This window comes from Diceros bicornis, unplaced genomic scaffold, assembly GCF_020826845.1.
Source record: "Diceros bicornis minor isolate mBicDic1 unplaced genomic scaffold, mDicBic1.mat.cur scaffold_93_ctg1, whole genome shotgun sequence".
Classification (NCBI taxonomy): domain Eukaryota; kingdom Metazoa; phylum Chordata; class Mammalia; order Perissodactyla; family Rhinocerotidae; genus Diceros; species Diceros bicornis.
Window position 1 is genome coordinate 1,395,014 of NW_026691823.1, and position 25,052 is coordinate 1,420,065.

Consider the following 25,052-nt stretch of genomic DNA (forward strand, 5'->3'; position numbering starts at 1 on the left):
TTACAGGCAAGGAAAGAATGGAATGATATATTAAAAATAGTGAAAGACAGAAACTTTCATCCTAGAATACTCTATCCAGTGAAACGATCCTTATGATACAATGGAGAAATAAAAGTTTTCCCAGATAAACAAAGTCTGAGGGAGTTCATCGCCACTAGATCTCCTCTACAAGCAATGATCAAGAACGCCCTCATACCTGAAACAAAAAGAAGGCAAATGTCTACAAAGCTTTGAGCAAAGAGATAAATAGACAGACAAAATCAGAAAGCTACAGCTCTGTTTCACAATAGGGTAGCAAATACTTAATTATAACTTAAAAGAAGAAGGGAAGGGAAGCATCAAAAGTAACTATAAACACTTCAGCTTAGTCACAAACGCACAACACAAAAATGAATAACTTGTGACAACAATAACTCAGAAGGAGAAGAGGAAAGGGATGGAACCTGCTTAGACTAATGGAGACAAGAGGCTATCAGAAGATGGACTATCTCATCTATGAGATCTTCATACAAACCTCACAGTAACCATCAAACAAAAAATCAGAGCAGAGCCATACATCATAAAAAAAGAGAAAACCTCCACAGACAACCCCCAAAATGAAATGGCAGTCAGAAACACAAAGGAAGAGAAACAATGGAAATATAGATTAGGTGGGATTAAGTCCTCATGTATCAATAATCACTCTAAATGTAAATCGATTGAATTCTCCAATCAACAGACACAGAGTTGTGGGGTGGATTAGAAAACAAGACCCAACAATATGCTGCCTCCAGGAAACACATCTCAGCTCTAAAAACAAACAGGCTCAGAATGAAGGGATGAGAGACAATACTCCAAGCAAATGGCAAATAAAAGAAAGTATGTGTTGCCATACTTATATCAGACAAAGCTGACTTCAAGATAAAAAAGTCTATGAGATACAAAGAGGGGCGACATATAATGATAAAGGGGACTTTCCACCAAGAGGACATAACACTTATAAAGATATATGCACCTAACACAGCAGCACAAAAGAATATATAGCAACTATTAATAGACCTAAAGGGAGAAATTAACAGCAACACAATAATAGCAGGGGACCTGAACAACCCACTTACATCCATGGATAAATCATGCAGAGAAAGACAACAAGTAAATAGTGGAATTAAGTGAAACATATGATCAGATGAACTTAATCGATATATATAAAGCATACCCTCCCAAAACAGCAGAATACACATTCTTCTTCAGTGCACATGGAACATTCTCAAAGATAGACCATATGTTGTGAAACAAGGCAAGCCTGAATAAATTTAAGATGGAAATTATATCAAGCTTCTTTTCTGACCACAATGCTATGACACTAGAAATCAACTACAAGAAAAAAGATGGGGAAGTCACAAATATGTGGAGACTAAAGAACACACGACTGAAGAACCATTGGATCAATGAACAAATCAAAGGAGAAATCAAAAAATACCTGAAGACAAATGAAAATGAAAAGACAACAAAACAACTCTTATGGGATGCAGCAAAAGCAGTTCTAAGAAGGAAATTCATAGCAATACAAGCGCACCTCAACAAACAAGAAAAATACCAAATAAGTAACCTTAAACTACACCTAATAGAACCAGAAAATGAAGAACAAGTGAAGACCAAAGTCAGCAGAATGAGGGAAATAATAAAAATTAGAGCAGAAATAAATGAAATAGAGACTAAAAAAAACAGTAGAAAGGATCAATGAAACAAAGAGCTGGTTCTTTGAGAAGATTGAAACAAAATTGACAGACCCTTAGCCAGACTCACTAAGAAAAAAAGAGAGAAGGCTCAAAGACATAAAATTAGAAATGAAAGAGGAGAAATTACAACAGATACCACAGAAATCCAAAGGACAATCAGAGAATACACTGAACAACTTACATGCCACCAATTTCAATAACCTAAAAGAAATAGATAAATTCTTTGATTCATACAACCTCCCAAAACTGAATCAAGAAGAAATAGAGAAAATGAACAGACCAATCACAAGTAAAGAGATCAAAATGGTCATCAAAAACCTCCCAAAAAACAAAAGTCCAGGACCAGATGGCTTCTCTGGAGAATTCTACCAAATATTCAAACAAGATTTAATACCTATGCTTCTCAAACTATTCCAAACAGTTGAAGAAGAAGGAACACTTCCTAATTCATTCTATGAGGCCAACATCACCCTGACAGCAAAAGCAGGCAAGGACAGCACAAAGAAGGAATATTACAGGCCAAAATCACTGATGAACACAGATGCAAAAATCCTCAACTAAATATCAGCAAATCGAACACAGCAATATATTAAAAGGATCATATACCATGATCAAGTGGAAATTATACCAGGGATACCGGGATGGTTCAACATCCACAAATCAATCAATGTGACACACCACATTAAGAAAATGAGGAATAAAAATCACATGATCCTCTCCACAGATGCAGAGAAAGGATTTGACAAGATCCAACATCCATTTATGATAAAAACTCTCAATAAAATGGGTATAGAAGGAACGTACCTCAACACAGTAAAGGCCATATATTACAAACCCACAGCCAACATCATACTTAATGGTGAAAAATTTAAAGCCATTCCTCTGAGAACAGGAAGAAGACAAAGGTGCCCACTCTCGCCACTCGCATTCAACATAGTACTGGAGGTTTTGGCCAGAGCAATAAGGCTGGAAAAAGAAATAAAAGGAATCCAAATTGGAAAGGAAGAAATGAAACTCTTGCTGTTTGCAGATGACATGATTGTAAATATAGAAAACCCTAAAGAATCCATCAGAAAACTATTAGAAATAATCAACAACTACAGCAAAGTTGCAGCGTACAAAATCAACTCACCCCAATCAGTTGCAAGTCTATACTCTAATAATGAACTAACAGATAGAGAACTCAAGAATACAGTCCCATTTACAACTGCAACAAAAAGAAAAAAGTGTCTAGGGATAAATTTAACCAAAGAGGTAAAAGACCTATACAATGAAAACTATAAGACATTATTAAAAGAAATCAATGATGACCTGAAGTAATGGGAAGATATTCCATGCACATGGATTGGAAGAATAAACACAGTTAAAATGTCCATATTACCTAAAGTAATCTACAGATTCAATGCAATCCCAATCAAAATCCCAATGACATTCTTCATAGTAATAGAACACAGAATCCTAAAATATGTGTGGAATAACAAAAGACCTCGAATAGCCAAAGCAATCCTGAGAAGAAAGAACAAAGCTGGAGGCATCACAATCCTAACTTGAAAATATATTACATAGCTATAGTAATCAAAATGGCATGGTACTGGCACACAAGCAGACTCATAGATCAATGGAACAGAACTGAAAGCCCAGAAAGAAAACCACACATCTGTGGTCAGTTAATCTCTGCCAAAGGAGCCAAGATCATACAATGGAGACAGGAAAGTCTCTTCAATAAATGCTGTTGGGAAAACTGGACAGCCACATGCAAAAGAATGAAAGTAGATCATTATCTTCCACCATACACCAAAATTAAAACGAATTGGATAAAAGACTTGAATCTAACACTTGAAACATAAAACTCCTAGAAGAAAATATACGCAGTACAGGATTTGACATTGGTCTTAGCAGCATCTTTTCCAATACCGTGTCTACTCAGGCAAGGGAAAGAAAAGAAAAAATATACAAATGGGACTACATGAGACTAAAAGGATTCTGCAAGGCAAAGGAAACGATGAATAAAACGAAAAGATAGGGCCGGCCCCGTGGCTTAGTGGTTAAGTGCGCGCTCTCTGCTACTGGCGGCCCAGGTTCGGTTCCCAGACGCACATAGACGCACCTCTTGTCCGGCCATGCTGAGGCCGCGTCCCACATACAGCAACTAGAAGGATCTGCAACTATGACATACGACCATCAACTGGGACTTTGGGGAAAAGAAAAAGGAGGAGAATTGGCAATAGATGTTAGTTCAGAGCCGGTCTTCCTCAGAAAAAAAGAGGAGGATTAGCACGGATGTTAGCTCAGGGCTGATCTTCCTCACAAAAACAAAAAAAAATGAAAAGACAACCCACCAACTGGGAGAAAATATTTGCAAATCATATAGCTGACAAGGGGTTATTCTCCAAAATATATAAACAACTCAAACAACCCAACAACAAAAAAAACAGATAATCCAATCTAAAAATGGGCAGAGGATATGAACAGACATTTTTCCAAAGAAGATATACAGAAGGCCAACAGACACATGAAAAGATGTATAACATCACTAATTATTAGGGATATTCAAATCAAAACTACAATGACAGATCACCTTACACCTGTCAGAATGGCTATAATTCCCAAGACAAAAAATAACAAATGTTGGAGAGGATAAGGAGAAAAGGGCACCCTCACACACTGCTGGTGGGAATGCAAACTGGTGCAGCCACCAGGGAAAATAGTATGGCGATTTCTCAAATAATTAAAAATAGAAATACCATACCTTTCAGCTATCCAACTACTGGGTATTTATCCAGAGAAATTGAAATCAACAATTCAAAGAGATTTATGCACCCCTGTGTTCACTGTGGCATTATTCACAATAGCCAAGACATGGAAGCAACCCAAGTGCCCTGCTACAGATGAATGGGTAAAGAAGATGTGGTATGTATTATATACAATGGAATACTACTCAGCCAGAAAAAACAAAAGACAAGATCATCCTGTTTGCAACAACCTGGATGGACCTTGAGGGTATGATGTTAAATGAAATAAGCCAGACAAAGACAAATATGCATGATTTCACTCATACGCAGAAGATAAACATACACAGGGATAAAGAGAACAGATTAGTGGTTACCAGAGGGGATGGGGGCTGGGGGTTGAGTGAAAGAGTTAAAGGGGCACATATGCATGGTGATGGATAAAAGTCAGACTACTTGTGGTGAGCACGATGCAGTCTATACAGAAATTCACAAATAATAATGAACACCTGAAATTACACAATGTTAACACCCTTTATAATTTCAATAAAATAATGAAAAAAAATAATTCATTCTTTTTTATGGTTGAATAGTATTCAATTGTGGGGATATACCACAATTTGTGTATCCGTTCACCAGTAGATGGACATTTGGGTTGTTTTCCGTTTTTGTCTACTATAAATTGGTTGTTATCAACATGTGTGTACAAGTCTGTGTATAGACATACGGGTTTATTTCCCTTGGATGGATTCCTAGGGGAGGAATGGCTGGGTAGACGTACGTAATTATTAAAGACGCATCCAAGCTATTTTTCACCAGCACTCGATGAGAGTTTCAGTGAATTGACATCTTCAACAACACTTGCTATAGTCAGTCTTTTTAATTTTAGCCATTCTCAAGTATGGTGGAATCTCATGATGACTGTCACTTACATTTCCCCAATGACTCATGTTGTGAAGGAGAAGGCAAGCCACACACAGACTGGGAGAAAACATCTGCAAAACATATCCCTAGAAAAGGACGTGTACTTATAATATATAAAGAGCTCTTACAACCCAATAGTAAGAAGACAATCAACACGTCATGGCTTACCAGCAGACAGCAGATCAGGCCTGTGATGAGCACCAGGATTCCCGCCAAGCAGATGAGGATGAGGGCCCAGAAGGGGAGGTCTGGGGAGACAAGTGCTGGGGTGAGCCACCTCCTGTCATCGCCCCAGGGCTCCTGCTGACCCCACTGTGCCTCAACCGTCCTTGACAAGGGTTGGCCAACTTTCCTCATCATCCAAAACCCTGTGCGCATGGTTCTCTTCGATGAGGCACAGCATCAAGATACTCGCCCCCTACCATGGGCTGGGGCTTCCTGCAGGTTTACTAGGCTTCTCAGTCGAGGTGTCATCTCTGTTGGCAGAATATTCTGGAAGTGAATGAAATGGAGAATGCATGTGAATGTGTTTCACTCTTTTTAATAAAACTTTTTAGACACAGAAAAATAAAGGGAGAGTCTCACAAACATCCATCATCTAATTTAACCATGTATATTCCATCCAATTAAAACAATATTTCATCAATGTATAAATTATTAACACTTGCCACCCTTGATTCATCCCATGTTTTCAATGAAATATTAAAGTCAAGTAAACATCATCATGTTTCACCCCATTTTACTTTCCATCTCTAAAAAGTGAGCACACTTTGCTACAAAATCCAAGACCATTATCACAGAACAAAAGTTTAATAAATTAAACCAAATTCATACCTCTGGGCACAGAGGACTGAATTTGGGGTGGACTATCTTATGACGGCCGGGGGGAGAATGGGTCATCACAGTTGGCAAGCCTATGGGATCTCTCTAAATTTGTAAATTCCCACTCAAAATTGTTCTTCCGTGCCTAGAAACACATTCATCCCCTTCTCCTTTATCTATCTGCTTAATATTCATTTTCTAGGATTAACCTACAATGTAATATCCTGCAGGAAGTCTTCTCTGATTTCCACCTGCAAGTATGAGTTTGTTCACATCAAATAATTGATAATTTTCAATTTTCTATTCTTGTTATTGCCAGCTACAACATAAACTCCAGGAGGGTAGGACACACAGCACCCAATGGGCATGGGAGGAGGGGTGCAGGTCCCCCTACTTGTACCTCTACCCAGACAACCTCTTAGAGGAGTGCTGTCTGATATGGAGCAGCAACAAGTCTCTTTTTGAATTAAAATTAATTTTAGTTAAATAAAAGAAAAATTCTAGTACCTCAGTAACATTAAAAATCAGTAACAATAAAGACCAGTCACAATACCATCCTTCAAGCACTCAACAGCCACATGCAGCTATGCACTGGACAGCACAGATAGAACATTCCACCACTGCAGAAAGTTCTAGCGCATTGCTGCTCATCTAGAGCGGGACTTGGCAAACTATAGCCTGTGGACCAGAAACCACATCCACCCCCAAACCTGTAAGTCTGCTTCACACACAGCTGGAGGCCCTCACTGACCATCCGGCCAGTGGCTCTCAGTGCAGAGATGAGGAAACAAAAGTCCAGAAAGAGGAGGTGACTAGTTTGAGGTCACAGAGCTGTCTAGGAGAAGGTGAGGGCCTCCCATACTACACTGGTGTCCTTTTCTCTCTCTCAATGGTGGCTAAAGACTGGGGGACTATGCCACCTCCTGCCAGCCTGAGCAAGTTCAATGTTCTCTCAGCCCCAGGCCTCCAGAGTCCCCAGAAAGGCCTCACTTCCTTTCCCAATGAGCAGGGAGCCTTACCATCCCCAAGGACACTCTTCCTGTCCAGGGTCAAGTTCTGCAGCTGGGTACCATTCTGGGTCAGCCACAGGAATTCCTCATAGATGGCAACTCTGTCCAGTCTCTGTGCCAAGGCGGCAAGGTACACAGGGAGTCCACTCCAGTGTGGTTACTGTGGGGGACAGACCTGGAAGGGCACAAAGGATAATCAAGGGTGTCTGGAATTCTACCCTGAATCTAGATTCCCTGCTTCTGGGTCCTGTCCAAGAGAACTTTCTGCAATAATGTCAACATTTGTCTGCACTACCAAATACACTCATTATTAGCCTCATGTTGTTATCGAGCACTTAAAATGTGGCTAGTGCGTGTGAGTGAGGAACTGAATTTCTCATGTAATTTCATTTCAAGTAATTAATTTATAAATAAATAACTATAGGGAGAACATTTTTGAAACTTTGGAGTAAGGACTTCTGCAAATGCATAAAAACAATGAGAACACTGGTAAAAATGGTCAAAATCATCTTTTCAGAAGTCTAGAAATTAATCAAAGGCTTGTAAGAATCTGAGGAGGGTTTAGTGAAGACACACGGTGGAATCTTGATACAGGGAGCAAACTTTGTGGCACTATAACTTGCACTATTCCCATCCTGCTCTCACAACATCCTCCATGACTGTGAAAACCGTCAGTCTCAGAACCATGGTGGCTGAGACAACCCGCAGCACAGCAGCCATAGTGGGTGTGGAGCTCTGAAAAGACCCCTCCCCACCCAACTGCAACTAGCTGACCTGCCTGGCAGCTCCCCAAAAACGCCCCATGTTCAGGGCTTGTCGTTACTTGAGTCAGAGCTTGCCCAGGATGGAAAGTCTGTCCCCAAGGCACTTGCTAAAAACAATCAGGGCTAATTGTTTTCTATTGTAGTTGCCTGAGGGAGTGATACCAGGAGAGGCAGGCAAGAGGTGAGCCAACAACTTAGAAGAAAAATTGGGGGAATGAGATGTCCACAGGGGGCTTTGAAAAGCTCCAGTGTATTTGTGGCCCTCTAGAAGGCCACAAGGGCTCAGGGATGTGGCACGCCCAGGACAGACTTGAGAACGTCTGAATCTCTCACCTCTAGTTGGAGGGGTGACTTAATATCTGAAAACTGATTATGTAATACACCATATTAATAGAATAACCGCCAATACCACGTAATCTCGGCCATATACATAGAAAAGAATTTCACAGAATACAACACCTTTCATGCCTAAAAAACAAAACACTCAACAAATTAGGAATAGAAAGAAACTTTCTCAACCTATAAATAGCATCGATGAAAAACCCACGGTTAACACCATATTCAATGGTGAAAGACTGAAAATTTCCCCCTAAGACCAGGGACAAGACATTGATGTCTTCCCTCATCTGATATGTTAATCACAGGTACTAGAGGTTCTGATGAGGGCAATTAGGCAAGAAAAAGGAATAAAAGAAACCCAGATTGGAAGGGAAGAGGTAAAACTATTTGTTTTGCACAGGAGAAGATATTGTATATAGAAAAACCTAAAAAATACACCCCCCGACACACACACAATATGTGAATCGTATCCCAACAGGTGTATAAATAATTTAAATTGCCCCATGTGGTTAGTGGCTCCACTATTGGAGAGCACAGTTAGACTGCTGATATTTGTTGAAAGTCTCCAGAAGAGGAGGAGGAGGAGGATGCTGGAGGTTGGTGGCCCCAAATGTTAATGCTTTTCTCAACTCCCGAAAACCTATGGAAGGAGATGGTAGGATTAGCTGACAGGGATGTGGGGGAGACTGGGCACCATGTCAGTGACTTCCAGATCAAGGATATGTCACGGGAGCTCAGAGCCATCAGCCACCAACTCAGCCAATGCTTCCAATCTCCTCAACCTACACCACGTGAGTGACCAGGCAGGAGTGGAATATGTCTCACAGCTGGCTGCATCTGTAGAGCTTGGTGACCTAGAACAAACGCGAGGGAGAGTGGGTGAGATGGAGGTCTCCTGGGGATGCAGGGGGCCACTGGAGCCAGTGAAAGATCACAGATCTTGGGGCAAGGGAGACCTGACTTCAAATCCTGGCTCTGCCCCTAACACATTGTGTGATCTTAGGCACAATACTCCCCTTTCTGAGCTTCAGTTTACCCATGTGAGAAATGGGGAAGGCAGCTAGGACATCACCTCTGGAAACTGAGAGAACCCAGACACGCAGGGAAAGTGAAGGATTGAAACAACCAGGTAACAGACGTAAGTCAGGCGGAGGAATGAGGGTGCCTTCAGGGCAAGGAGAGACGGGACAGGGAGACCCCACCTGGTCCTGGGTGTCCCTCAGCAGGGCGGCGTACTCCGAGGATGTGGGCTCCGGGTTGCTGAGGTTCCAGCTGATGCTGCGGAAATGCAGCTGGTGTTCTCTCCGCATGCATAAATTACAGGGTGCAGAGCCTGGAGCCACCGAGAGAAAGAGCAGACACGTGGAGACTCTCAGCTCCCAGCACAGAGGCATGGAGGCCCACGGGGTCAGGGTGGTGGGTGCAGACAGCGTCCACACCGGTGGCTTCCCCATCCTTCTCAGGCCTGGGGAGAGAGGGACGTGGGGACTCTAGAGAGAGGTCCTGAAACCTCTGGGGTGGGGGCCAGAACAGGAAGGAGGAAATGGGAGGACAGGGGGGAGACAGAGAGGGGTGGTCACAAAAGTGGTCATTAGGGGCAAATGCTCAGGGGAGGGTCTTACCTGAGGGAGAACAGTCTGCAACTCAAGGAGAAGAGGCCCAGGCTGCTCTTCTTGAACAAGGATCCAGCTGGGGAGGAAGGAGGAGGAGGATGAGCAGGAGGGACAGGGGTTGGGGGAGGGGCTGGTTGGGATTTAACCCACCAGGAGCTGCTGGGACCAGGGTCTCCCCAGGCTCTGCAGGACCCTCTCAGTGGAGTGGAACGTGGCTGAGCCATTGCTCCTGTCTGATGAATACCAGAGGGTGGAGATGGGGAAGGTGACTATGAGGGTCTTCAGGTTGTGCCCCAGAGCTGCAAAACGAGAGGGAGAGCAACGGCCATCACTGAGAGCTGGCCTGAGACCACACCAGAGTCCTGCACTCATTATCATCCGTCGTCTTCTCTCCCAGTGGCACCACCACCCACCTGTGTGGTCACCCAAGTCAGAACCAGCATATCTGCTCAGCTCCTCCTCCCTCCCAGTAACACCAATTCCACTTGCACACTGGTCCTCACATACACTCCATCCCTGTCCCAGCTCAGGTCTTAACTTCCTTCACACGGACCAACACCCCAGCATGCTCACTGGATGCTCTGTCTAAAGGATGTTCTACATGGACTACTAGAAGGATCTTTCTGAAATGAATACCTCACTAGGACCACCACTGCTCTAGTACCACCCGTGGCTCCCTATGGCCTTCAGTGTTAGTTCAACCTTCTTGACCTGGCACTCAAGACTCTACTCAATCTGGCTCCTGATGAACTTTCACTCTCATTTTATCCATCTACTGCGGGTTAAACTTCATGCTTCATGCAACCCAAATTCGTTTCAATTATCCCCATATGCCATGTTGTTTCTGGCTAGAGCCTTTGCTCATGGAATCCCCTCTGCCAGGAAAACTCTTCATCCTCTATTTGCCAGGGTCCCTCCTAGTCATTCTTAAAGACTCCATTCAGGTGAAATTTTCTCTAGCAAGCTCTTCCCCTCCAAATGATGCCAGGTGCCTCTCCCCGAAACCTCCCACATTGTACTATAATGGTGTGTTAATTTCATAAGACTAGGGGCTCTCTGAGGGCTGACCTTAGACTGAATCGTTGGTATAATCTTTGTGATCAGCATGATTGCCCTAAAACCAGAATTTCACACCCTGGCTTCCCAGCTCCTGGATCACAACCGGCTGGTAGAGGAGTGGGGCCGGAGAGCTTCTCTTGGGAAGGAAAAGGCACCCCCAGATACCTGTGGTGGCTTCTGGTGGCACAGGTGATGATCAAGTATGCAGGGACGTGGTGGCTGGCTCGGGAGCTGTGGCGAGGGCTGTCTCAGGGAGGGACAGAGTGGGAGGAGCCCCCAGGCTCACCCGGGCTCCAGCAGTGGCTGTGCCAGGACCACCATTCACAGGTGAAGCATACATGAGAGTGAGGGGAGGGGTGACTGTGTGAGTAGAGGGATGAGCAAGCCTGTGGATGAGAGGAGCCCAAGAGAGAGAGATAGGTGAACAAGAGAGACTGAACACAGAGGAGAGACAGATGGACGGGTAGAAAACTGGACAGACGGATGGGATACCTGGAAAAGGAGGACCAAGGGCGGGGCTTCAGGAGAATTAAAGTGAAAACCACGTGGGGTCAGAATGTGGTGGAGAACACGTCTGTGTCTAAGGCTTTCTCACACTGGGCTGGGACTCTCCACCAGAACCCGGGAGGGAGAGAAGGGATGAATTAGGGCCCTTCCAGGTGCTTCCCTCACCAAGGACAGCGGGTGAAGGAGAACAAGTGCTCCCCAGCCCCAAATGCGGACGGGACCCAGGATGTCAGGGCCAGGAATACTCACTGGTGGTAGTCGGGGCTGCAGCTCCATAGGTGTAATCTGTGGAGAGAAGGCGAGAGGAGCTGAGCAAGAGTTGGGGTGAATATAAAGGATTAAGGGAGAGGGAGGATGTAGGGAGCTTGGTGGGGAAAGCAGAGGGGAAGAGGGGAGTGGTGTTCAGGGGGGGAGGCAACGAGATGGAAGGTGGCTGGACCCAGTGATCACACAGTGATGAGAAGACTGATCCCAGACCAGGAGCATAGAGAGATGGATCATAGCTCACTTTAGAGCAACGGAGGCAACACAGAACTCTGACTGGGAGATAGAGTGTGGCTGTAGCACAGCCCCTCACCACTGATGTAGAGGCTGTCCCCGTCCAGGGTGAGGGAGCCCAGGTGGGTGACGCCCTGGGTCTCATGGCTCGGCTCCCAGTAGAGTCACTCTCTGTCCAGCCCTGGACCAGCCACCTTCCATCTCGTTGCCTCTCTGAAGTGGAAGGTGCAGATGATGTCCACCCCAGTGGCTGCCCCACCCTTCTCAAGCCTGGGGGAGGGAGAACCTGGGGACATGGAATACTGAGCAGGGGTCCTTCTGGGTGTGGAAAGCGAGAGAGTGGAAGGGAGGAGTCTGAGGGAGAGGCTGAAGGGGCTGCTCTGATGTCTGGAGAGGCTCTCCTCGGTGTCTCCCATGTGAGACAACCCCCTCACAAGTAAGGCCTGACTTCCTGTAGGATGTGGAGCGGGGCCTGTGAGTGACAAAGAGGGGTGAACACACAGACCTGGGTGAGGGGGCGCCTGCAGGTCTGCACGGACAGCAGCAAGGAGCACAGTCACTGCCCTGTGCCATCTGACACATGCAGGCAAGAAAGTACCGTTACGTTCTCTCGGTTCTACACTCCAAGGTCTTTTCTTTCTACTTCTTTCCTACTCCACAGCCATCACCCAGGCCTAGGGAACAATCATCTTATTCCTAATCTTATTCCCAGTACCTTGCATCTTGCCTCTTAAGTCTACATTCTTAAACATGAAGTCCATTTGAACCAAGGTGCTTAGACCAAACGCTAATCACATCATCCTTCTACTTGCATCTCTCCAGAGTCTTCCCACTGGTCTTAGAACAGAATCCCAAGTCACCCCTGATCTGGTCCTGCCTGTCCCCCATCGCCGGCGTGGCTCACACCCCTCCCCCTGTGTTGACTCGGCTCAGCCATCCCTCTTCTCAGTTCATGGACACACCAGGCTCTCTGCTTCAGGGATGTCCTCATGCGGGTCCCTCTGTCTGAAACGCTCTCTTGAACACACTCCCACACCCTCACTCCAGTCTAACCCTCCAACTAGCTAAATCCAGTCCCAACTCTAGCTCTCAAGCTAAATATCAGTCCTTCTCAAGAGCGCTTCCCTGCCCCCTCAGGTTGAGTCCCCTTGTGCCAAACTCCCACATCACTCTCATCATTAACTGTCTAAAATCCAAATTCCCAAATACAATATAAATTCCACGGAGGTGGGACAAGGTCTCTCTGGTTCTCCAGGTCCCCATGCATGTGGCCCAGGGCCTGGCTCATCAGATGAGGAACCATCCCGGTTTGTCTAGGACTGCCCTGGTTTGAATACTAAACGTCCTGTGTCCTGGAAAACCCCTCTGTCCTGAGTAAACAAGGATGGAGGGTCACCATAAATTATACACTCAAAGACTATCTATTGCATGACAAGCACACATTCCCCTCAAGAACCTCACAGGAAAGCTAGAATGAAAAAGGCACACACACATATACACACAATTAGTAGAGGCCAACAACTAAATACAAAATTACTTAACAAGATTCTCTGCAACGTGAATCACCAGACCGTTATTTCAGAAAAGTTTCAAGAAACAAAGTTAATTCCCTTTAGAAGGCAAGGTGATGAGGACAGTCTTTTTAGAGACTAGTGCCCTGCCCTTCAATCTACAGCGTTGCTTAGTACTCCTCCAAATGATTTGAAATGTCATAAAGAAAAAAATGTTCAAAATAAATCTGGCTACTGGCAAACTCAATGTTAAATTTGTTATTAATACAAAGAAGTTCCAATCATCTTTTTCCCTGAATGCTCCTATATTTCAAATTTTTGTGGAGGATTTATAGGACTTTAGAAGTCAAGTTGAATGGGTCTAAGGAATGTTGCTGAGTATCCCTGCTAATATTTCATGGGATGTGTTCTAATACTACATACACACACAAAACATTTCTGTATTTATATTATATATAAATCCTGACTATTGAGTATTATGCAATGCAAGTAAATCTATATTTTCTACTATAGTACACATTTGCAGTTATTTACATTTGTTTTATGTGTTCTTATTTGCATATAACTGTACTTACTGAAATATTTACCACACAGAACCACACACAGCTTACCATCTTTCCCTTGAATATAATCCATCCAACATCAATAATTTTTCTCAAGATACCCTCACTCTCAGTGTCCATGTGGTGACAACCTGAGCCCAGGAAAGCCCACTAGCAGGTCTTCTGCACAGCGGAGGCTGCCGGAACCTGTTGGTACCAGGTCCACAGGGTACTCACCTGGTCACACAGAAATCCATGGATCAGCGAGCACAGGTGGACTCTGAGCCTGCTTTCACCTCAAACTTGAGCTCCACAGATGCTTTTCGTGTCTGAGGGGGGAAAAAAAGCGCAAACAAGCTTTTGAGGCCTTTTATAGGGTGTTGGATGGAAAGGCCACCCAATTCACTTTTCTTTTTTGTATTTACTGATTTAACTGTAACTGTTGGCTGAGACTGGATTTTCCCGATTCCTATCCAGTCACCTGCTCCCCAAGATGGGAGGAAGCAGCTTCGTGCTGTGTGCACTTGTGTCGCTCAACTCACTTGGCTGGACAGAGACTTTTTGGTGACTCTGGACCCTTTAAACAAGCTTGTCCTTTAGGGACCCTGTAAGTGACTCGCTGACTTGTAAACAATTTTCACACTTCATTCAGGGCCCGGGAGATTTTCAGGCCCTGGAGCAGCTTTCCCAACCTCGGCACCACTGACATTTGGGGCCGGATGATTCTCTGTCGGGCCGTCCTGGGCCCCGGAGGACGCTGAGCAGCATCCCTGCCTCCCCCTCTAGATGCCAGGAGCGCCTCCATTAGTAACAACCCAAACACCGCCTCCAGACGCGGATAAGCGCCCTGGGGACAAAATCACACGGAGGACGGTGACGGGGACTCTGAGGAGGGGCCGGCGGCGCCCGGAGCCGGGAGGAACAGCAGCCTCGGGCGCCCTGACGAACAGCCCGGGGAAACGGGGCTCCGGGGGGACGGAGGGACGCCGGGCCCTGACGGGGCTGCCCGCGGCCCAGGCCCCTCCGTCGACCGCGACCGGAGACGGGACCGCCCGCCGCTTACCGCGCGTCGCCCCTTCGGCCGAAGGTCCACGGGAATCCCGTCCGCGCCGAGAAGACTGGACACACCGCGCAGACCTCCCGCTCCATCCACGGCGCCGCCCGCGCTTCCGCTTCCGGTCTCGGGCGGGCGTTCTGGGAGGACGGACGTTTGGGGGCTCTGGGTTGAGGCGGCGTGGGGGGCGGGGCAGGGGGCGGGGCAGGGCGGGGCCGCGCACCCCAGCCTCGGGGGAGGTGTCTAGTTTCTAGAGTTAATATGAGGCCGGGCCTCGGGCTGGGTCAGCACCAGGGACAGGGACCAGGTCTAGGGGCGGGGCTGTGGGTGGAAACCAGTTCTAGGGGCGGGGCTGTGGGCGGGGACAAGGGTGCGGGCGGGGCAAGGGGTGGGACCAGGCTGTGGGCGGAGCCAGGCCCGAGCTTTGTGCGGAGACCAGTTCCAGGGGCGGGAAGAGGCGGGGGTGGGGCTGGAATAAGTCAGGCCGACTTCACAGTGGGAGGAAATCAGCTCCAGGGGCGGGGCTGGAGGCGGGGCTTTACGTGGACCCCTAGACTGTACAGGTAGCTGGATGTTGAACAACTTTTCTTCATTCCTTTCCTCACGTTTATACAGCCTCATAGAATGATGTGCCCATATTTAGAATTACAAATTTTTTGTGCGTGTTTGCTGTTCTTAATTTCGTTAAAAAATTGGATCATATATTCACATTTCTCTACAACTTGCTGTCCCAAGCCAGTAGATAAGGATATAACGCTATTTTAATTTTAAAAATCTGGGGGGAGGGAGGCCACTACGTCGTAGATACACGTATAGGAAAACTTCAAATAGTTGTGCAAAGTCAGTAAAATATTCTCACTCTACCACTGTCTCCCAGTCCTTTTGCACAGAGATAAACATCCTTTTCTCCTCTATCCTTCCAGACATACTGTGTATATGTGGGCCTGTGTATATGTTCAAGCCCAAGAGGGAGGTCCCCAAGCAAAACCTGAAGCCCATGAATTGTCTCATGCGTCAGAAGTTACTGAAAAGAGATTTAAATTTCTGGTGGAAGGAGATGAACCAGTGATGAATCCATAGGAAGACAACAAAGAAATAAGAGAATTTTACCATTTAAAAGGTCAAAGGACAAAGTGAGAAAGAAAATGTGTTCATAATATCTGATGTAGCACATCTCTGGATAAGATTCGTATGCTATAAAATGGTAAACACTTATGTCATAAAACAGTAGACATTGAATTTTGATTTATCCTAATTCATTAAATAGTTATATTGGGCAAGGGGAATTATGTTTTTAATGTATGTAAGAACTCTTCATGCTGATTGTTTCAGAGAAGAAAGAAACTATAAATAGTCAAAAGATGAAAAATGAAAAAGTGTATGAGTAGCTAATATAGAAATATAGATTTTCAACCAGAAAATTAAAGTTGTTTTTGGAACCAGAGTCAAGAGTGGGGAAGGTAGATTTCATTATAAGGCTTGAAGTATTATTTGAGAGATGTGCATATAGACACACACACACACACACACACACACACACGGAAGCCTGAATTTGTATTCCAAAGTGATCATCTAACTCTACAAATAATTTGTAAAAAGGAATCACTTTACAACAGTAGAACATATTTTGAAAACTACCAACTTCAAGCATAAAAAAAGCTCTCATCATCCCGGTAGAAAAATGAGTGGGGCATCACTTTCCAACCGACATGGTGATAAGCATTTTACATACATTACTCTTGAGTATTTTCACAGCAACCCATAGGAAGATGGTATTATCTATCTCCATTTTGCAGATGAGGAAACTGATGACAGCATATTGCTAAAATTTTCATATAATTTCTCAATAGATGTTGTTTTATGTTAAAATTGTTTATTGAATTTTCTTTTCATTAATAAAACGATATATGCCATTCTTACAAATAAGCAAAGGGTGTGTAAAAACAGTTTAGCAAAACGACAGTTTTCTTTTGATGTAATTAAATATGACAATCACTTTATTATTTTTCTGCTCTCTGCCTCACATCTAGGAAGATACTTCCTATCCTAAAGGCTTACTAGAAAACTCTACTAAAAATCAAGTATCAGGGAATACCCATATTATGCAAGGTTCCTGAATACATGCAAAAAAAGCCATTATAACAACTTTTTGTACAAAAATCTAAGATCATTCATGAACTGATAACAACACAAATCATGATTAGGCAAGGTATTTCTGTAGAATGACAAATATTTAAACTTTAGACATTTAGAAAGTAGTTCATTACAGTAACTAATGTGTAGAAGGAGAATTTTTTCAAACTCACTACGGGCCAGGAAAACGTTTGACAAAATGCACTGCAATATTATTCACAATAGCCAAGAGATGCAAACTACCTAATTGTGCATCTGTGGGTGAAATGATGAAGAAAATCTGCGGCATCTGTACAATGGAATATTATTCAGCCTTAAAAAGGAAAGAAATCCTGTATTCAGAATTGCTTGCCAGGATCATTTCAGTAGTCATGTGCTTTCTTGCTTAGTCCCCTCTGGTCCATTCGCCAACCAGAAACCAGGGTGATCCTTTTACAATGTAAGCGCCACGACCTCTAATGGATCCCTAAAAGAGACTTTGGAGGTAGGCTGCCTGGGTACCAGCTGTGTGACCTTGGACAATTATATAACCTCTAATATTCCTCATCCATACAATAGGGGTTAATAGTATTGTCTCCATAGCATTGTTGTGAGGATTAAATGAGTGAATACATGTCAGATGCCTAGCATGTGCCTGGCACATGGTAAGGCAACATGAAAAATTTCACTGTAATTATACCCAAATTAAATATTGTGATGGCCTATTAAGTTGAACCATATGAAATTTCTAATATTCACCCATTTTGACCCATTATTATGGTTGAATAAATGATAAAACTCAGTCTAGGCAGGTTGTGTAGAGTCCAAAAGGATGGGATAAATGAAAATATTATTAGAAAAAATAAGCTGAAATAGATGGCTTTGCAATTTACAAAGCAGTTTCTCATACTTTGTTTCATTTAATCTCTATAGAATGCTTTTCAGGGTATTATTACCACTGTCTGTGAAGGAGTAACTGACTTGCCCCAAATCACACCACATTAAATAACACAATTAGAGTGGAAACATCATTTCGAGTATAAATCCCATATGATATTTTGTTTTCCTTTCGTAATATCATCCGTCCTCTCAAGAAAGTGATGAAATAATGCAGATTCATAGGAACTTAGTCTTAAGGAGACATACTCTCAGATTATCAACACTATGTCTTTGAAATAGGGGTGTTGCGAGAAGAAACATGGGACCCATGCTTTCTGGGTTTTCAAGTCCATGCTTAGAGTTCTGGGAAAGAGTAAAAGAAGGGAAAGAGTGAAAAATAGTCCAGAATGAAAAATGTTTGACATATATATAACTTTATTGATCACCTCAGGATTCTCTTTTTGTTTATGGTCTGTGTCACCCTACTAGAATATAAATGCTCTTAGGGTAGATCACTGATATCTTGCAGCAAGTGGTAGGCGCTGAGTAAATATTTATTAAAGGAATGAAAGTGGCCTTGAATACATCTGCTCTTGACTCACTAGAGAACAGCCCCATACTAGGCAAATGGCATCATTAGTAAAATTTTAAAAATCATATCTTTATTAACTCGTAACCATGGATTCAAGGCTCCCATTTATTTCATACTTTCAAAGTACGGAAGAATTCTGGTGTATTGGGGAATGTTTCCACAGCCTTGCTGTAAAAAAAAGCAAGACATTGCTTTAAAGCATTGATTGCTGGTTCCAGCAGGGCCCATCTCTATACTTACCTCTAAACAATTAACTATAGATTTGTTATCCCAATGAACAGCGATTTGGTATGGAACCTGTTTTATCAGTGTCATGCAAAAGTAGACATTTGATATGTCTTTAAGTGGTGATATGGATAATAATGTTGATGCAGAAGAAGACAACTAAAAATTCTCTCTGATCTTTGTTAAGTGTATCTGGGTGAAGGATATCTTGGAATCACTGGATTTCAGAACTCAAAAAGACTCATCCAACTCTTCATGTTACAGGTGAAGAAAACGAGGTCTAAAGAAGTTGAGAGATTTGACCAGGACTAATTCCTGGGACTAGAGAGAGATGCTCTGATTCTCAGCTGGCTACATTGTCATAGCATCTCCAGCTCCAAACAGCCAAGAGAAGCAAGTCTGTTGATTTCCAGGTAGAAGTGATTCCCCTGCACGTTTTTACTTTCTCTCTCTTAGATGCCTGCTCTGCCCTGACAAGGAATTTATCTGGTGTTTACGCTACACTTAAGAAGAGGAAAATGCTCCTGGCAAACATTATTGTGATTCAGTGTGGCACTGGAGAGCACAGTCATGAAAAAATGAGAATCAAAAAGTAAGAGGTAAGTAATATTAGAGAAGAAGAGAAAATCTATTATTTGAGTGGGACATAACTTATAAAGTTTACAACTGGTAAATAAGTTGAGGAATGTGAAAGGAAGCTAGATTCCTATATGAAACATCAAAAATACTGTTATATGAGCAAGAATTAGTTTAAACACAAAGGAAAAGAAAGGGTGAGTCCACTCTCTCCTCCTGACCTGGGACGCCCATTGTTTCCTGCCCTTGGACATTAGAGGTGCTGGTTCTCAGGCCTTCAGACTTCAGCTGAGTTATACCACCAGCTTTTCTGGTTCTCCAGCTTGCAGATGGCAGATTGTGGGACTTCTCTGCCTCCATAACCTCGTGAACCAATTCCTGTAATACATCTCCACATCTCTATGTTTATATATATTCTATTTCTATTTCTCTAGACAACCGTGACTAATACATGTGGATGACAAAGTCCATAGTAGGTGCACGGAGAGGAACTTTCCCAAAGCAAAGGAGGCTCCCCCACCCCACAGGAGAAAGCAACTCATCCTATCCTGGCAGCATGCATCAGCACATGCACGCGCGCACACACACACACACACACACACAAACACAGCTAGCCTTGAAAATGTACTCAAGCTCAAACTCTCTCTCTCTGCCCTATTGTTCATCACAATGGTTATTTCCACATGGCATGTTATAAATTCTTTGCAGTTTATTATGTCTTTCCTCGCGTTAAGACTAGGTCAAACAGGGGCGGTGAGTCTGTTTAGCTTTTTTGTAGATCACAGGTTTTACACCAGAGTTTTGCATGTGGTAGGTGCTCTATAAATAGAATGACCAAATAGTTTTCTCTCCAAACTGGAACATATTGAGGAATGAAAAGGGTAGTATTAATAATTATGATAGGACAACAGGAAAAATATCTGCTGAAGACAGAAATTGAGGATTTAAAAGGTAAGGTGAACTGATCAGTTTTACATTTTAAACAGATCACTGTAACTAGAATCTCGTTGGCTGATTACAGGGAGAGAGGATTTGGAAATCTTAAGCTGTAATTGCCAATTTATTGCAGTATACCAAAAAAACTTGATATCTTTGCATAAATGTAGTTAAGTGGATGGGTTTAAAATATTTCAGGAAGTGAACTTTTAGTATTTGAATTAGATAGGTAGGTAGGTAGGTAGATAGATAGATAGATGGATATAATATATGAACTCTTTTTGTGTGAAAAGCTATATGAGAACACTGTTGAGGGAAACATCTAGAAAATCTACATTAGTCATGTCTATATGGAGTATCCCATTTAGTGAGAACTGAATATTGAAAGAAAGAGATGATGCACATATAAGTAAAGTGGAAAAAAATATCAACAAAGAGGAAAAATGGAGTTTTGTAATTTAGGTTGCTAGAGCAGGAGAGTTCACTGTGTGGGAATGGTATTTTGTGTCATTTCTGAAAGGTAATTAGAAATAATCCAAAAGTGAAGAATCTGTAGGAGGATTCAGGAGGGTGGATGGATGGGTCATTGATATGAATGTGGGGTGGCAGAGCGTCCAGAATGACACTCAGGGACAGACAGGATATTAGCACAAACAAGTGAATTTGGGAACACTGAGAGAGAAGTGAATTATTTGGGAATGTGTTTTTTTCAATTTGGAACCTGGACACTGTGAGTCGAGTCATCACTGATGGGCTGAGTGGGCAGGTAGATATTTGGGTCTGGGGGGCAGAGTCAGATCTGTGCTGATTCTTTGAACATTTTTAGCTCATTAGTGGTATTTGAAGCCAGGGAAATGGATATGATTGCCTAGTAGGAGGGTGCAGGTGGACAGCAGATGTCAGAGCAGGGCTGACTTCTGGGAAGCATCAGGCATTGTGGGTTGGTTATAAAGAGAAGCCAAGAAGTGACTCAGGAAGTTTGGAGCAGGAGAAGGACAGTGTAGCACTGGTGGATCCCAAGGACAAATGAGCTTTCTAAAGGAACTTGAAGGCCACAAAGTCACATGCTACTGCAGGACATGTCAGACAAATAATGAAAAGGCCACATTGGAATAGTAAGACCCCTGACCTGTGAGCTTAGCAAGAGAAGCATCCACAGAATGGGGACATGGGATCAGTTGCCAGTGTGGAAACAGAGGCATTGGGATGTAAGTGAACTTTTCACAATGAGTCCCTGGCAGGAGGAGGAGAGGGAGGACATCGAGGGTGAGGGGCATTAGGAACAATGGATGAGGGATTGGTTTGTAGATGGTAGAGATTTGTGCATATTTGAAACATGAGGCATGATCCCAGTAGGGAGGTGATTGAAAGTACTGCGAATATTGAAAGCATAAGGTCATTGAAATGGAAAGATGAGATGAAAATCAGAATGGTTTTAGCTAAGAAAGAAATATATCTGTATAAAACAACAGAAATGGTGTGATAAATGAATTGCTTATGAGGAAAATTTCTAGATCTGATGACTAGAGTGTGAAATAGTTCTTGTGTGGTGGTTAACAATTTGTCTGTGAGATATGAAGTAGGTCAAGAGAAAATAGTTTTATGGAACTCAAGAAATGGAAAGAAATTAACAGAACATTCAGGAAGCATTAGAGAATGCATGGAGGCCCATTGGGTGCTGTTGATTCTCTGTTGGGACCCCCAGGCTCCTCGTGTGCTCTCTCTTCAGCGGTGATCCTCAGTGCAGGTGTCAACATGGCATGGCAGGAATTTGGAATCATCCAAAGTCAGAGGCTTGCAGGGCAGATATGAGGAGAGTAAAGAATTAGGGAGCATTGTCAGTGGGTTATTGAAATGATGGACCACAGAATCCAAGATTAATAGGGAGGAGTAGGAAGAGAGAAGGAAGAGAGCCTTGTTAAGATACTCTAACTGGAGTAATCTATTTTCTTAAAGAATGGTTATATACAGTAGAGTTCTTTGTGTAAAAACTAGAAATGTGGAAATTTGTGGTGGGAATGTGGTGTTTCTGAGTTACTGATTTGCAAGCAGGAGAATTTTGGTTGAAAACAGGCTCTGGGTGTGGAAGTGAGTATCTAAGGGTGGAAGAGTGTGTGGTTTCATTAGAGATGGGACACTCAAAGGAGTTATGGAGTCCTTGGATCTCTGTGTCCCAATAACGTAAGTTACAGGGTACCAGCATGTGTATAGTTGACAATGATAGAGAAGGGAAGAGAATAACACCCTTAAGCAAGATGGAGGAGGCAAATTGGTCTGGATTTGCACTGATAGTGACACATCAGCTTGATAGTGTCCCAGAATCCCGTTCTCAACGTCTGATGCCTATATCAGCAGCATCAACATCAGCTGGGAACGTCTTAGAAATGAAAATTCTCCGTTGCCTCCCCAGACCTACTTGGGTTGAGTTCCAGCAATCTGAGTTATAAAAACTCTGCAATGATTGTAATGGACAGTATGATTTGAGACACATTTCTCCAGGGAGAGAAAGAGGGTGCAATATCCAAATGAGCTGCGAACATTCTCCATGGATGGTAGTCTTCATGCTCCTCTTTGTTCCAATTTTGCATTTTATTCTGTTTTTAAAGAGAAAGCTCAAAAAATATGTCCTAACTTCATAGTAGAAACAACGAGACCATGAAACTAAAACCAAGTAGAAAACTGAAGTTCTATACAGTCTGAAGGCTGAGCAGCTGTATATTCCAGAGGTCAGTTACTAGAATCACTTCCCATCCTGGCAGTGAGGTCATGTGCAGTCAATGGGAGGAGACCTTGGAGAATCCCCAGCAAGTCTGTGGATACAGGGGTCTGCAGGGACTCCAGGCCTGCAGCAGTGAAGGAGAACTCTTAAGTCCTTTGGATTCACAAATACCTTAAAAACAGTTGCACTGGGGGGTCCAGGTGAATCCCTGGGCTGTGGCTGGAGCTGAGGGGTCTGCACACCAGCCCTGAGCCCACCCCTGGCCAGTGTCCATATTGGGCAGAGATGAGTCCTGGTTTGGGTGTGGGTCTCTCATAGCCCCTCTGCAGGCAACGAGCATCTTTTGGAGATATCAGGAGACAGACACAGAAAGTGAAGAAAAGCATGGGAGGGAGTGACTGTGGCCTCGAGGACAGACGAGATTGCCCAGGAGGCAGAGAGAGCAAGGAGCCAAGAAAGGCATCCTGAAAACAGAGTGAGGAAAGCAACAACGATGCTGAAGAAAAAGAGAGTGATGTGGTTGAGAAATTCCCCATGAGACAGGCTTGACTTTCACAGCATCTCTTTGTAATGTCCGTCGTGATCTTAACCTTTCATGATAACATCAATTTTTATTTACCATGATTTTTCTTCCTTTTTATATTAAAATTGATAGGATAATTGATGCTGAGGAATTAGTGTTTTGAACTTATATCTGTTTTTTCATTGAGTGTTAACTCAATGAAGAGATGATACCTACTTGAATGAGATTTATCTTTTAATATATATTAAATGTGATTCCATAAATTATTCTCATTTTGCATGTAACTTTTTTTTTTTTTAGCTGAGGGAGATTCACCCTGAGCTAACATTTGTTGCCAATCTTCCTCTACTTAGTATGTGGGTCACCGCCACAGCATGGCTGCTGAGTGTTGTTGGTCCACACCTGTGAACAGAACGTGGGCTGCCAAAGCAGAGCTTGCCAAACTTAACCACTAGGCCAGGGGCCAGCACTATGATTTTGCATCTAATATTAACATAAAATCCATCAGTCTTTCTCTACTTTGTCACATGTTAATTCAGACATAGGTCATTTCTGTATCATGAATTAAGTATCTCTTGTTTGTTACCTGGAAAACCTATGTAGCTTTGATTTTGGAATCTTAAAAATGAGCATACCCCCTGGAGGCATTATTTTCCACGTAGAGAACCTTGGCAGTAGGCTCATTGCCTTCCTTCCCACACTAGATCCAGAGTCGTGGAAATGTGTTCACCTTGCACACAGCACAGAGCACATAGGAATTACTCCACAAACATGTGGTAAGTACAATTGGTGGCATCATCAGGTCATTCACAGAACGAGACTGAGAGAGAGCTTCCTTAGGTCAGGAAGGAGAAGCATTCCTTTATATTTTCAATCAATGTTTTAATTTGTAACATTGTAACGTGAACACCGAGTATACTATTTGTATCAAAATTGTGTTCTGAAAGTTTTCAAAAATCTCTAAATCTCAGAGTAGAGAAAAATCAACCTCTGTGAACCTGTCACTTGCTTCAAAAATTGTCAACTCGTATACCATCTGGCTTCGTTTACCCTCACACCCACCCCGCTAGAGTTAACCAGCTGAGATGGCTGAGAGCACATCATTTCAGCTGTAAATATTTTCAGTTTCTCTTACAGATGAGGGATTTTTTTGAACACAAACACAATAATGTTATCACACACAAAAATAAAAGTGTCATTCCTATAATCAACTATCTGGTCAGTATCCAAAGTCCCCCAGTTTTCTCAAGGTGATTTCCTGGTTTTGCATTTTATTTGAGTCAGGATCTTTAAAAAACCCTTTTTTTGCAGTTGCTTGGTGTGTTTCTGAAGTGGCTTTTACTCTCTTACTAGTTCATGCATCTTGATGTTTGGGTGGGATATGCATGTGTGTGTTTACA

General features: G+C 43.3%; 2 long non-coding RNA genes across 3 annotated transcripts; both read right to left on the reverse strand.

Moving 5' to 3' along the window:
• Positions 1 to 5,403: 5,403 nt before the first annotated feature.
• LOC131403879 (uncharacterized) lies at positions 5,404 to 9,577 on the reverse strand. Of its 2 annotated transcripts, none has more exons than XR_009219622.1 (4): positions 9,509 to 9,577; positions 7,213 to 7,363; positions 5,822 to 5,847; positions 5,404 to 5,619 (listed from the first exon to the last, which is right to left on the reverse strand). It is a non-coding gene; the product is annotated as an uncharacterized LOC131403879 (long non-coding RNA). The 2 variants fall into 2 exon arrangements; XR_009219621.1 differs by having other exon boundaries at positions 5,822 to 5,863.
• Positions 9,578 to 11,317: 1,740 nt separating this feature from the next.
• LOC131403880 (uncharacterized) lies at positions 11,318 to 14,341 on the reverse strand. The gene is made up of 3 exons (XR_009219623.1): positions 14,274 to 14,341; positions 11,735 to 11,770; positions 11,318 to 11,364 (listed from the first exon to the last, which is right to left on the reverse strand). It is a non-coding gene; the product is annotated as an uncharacterized LOC131403880 (long non-coding RNA).
• Between the last annotated feature and the right edge of the window lie 10,711 nt (positions 14,342 to 25,052).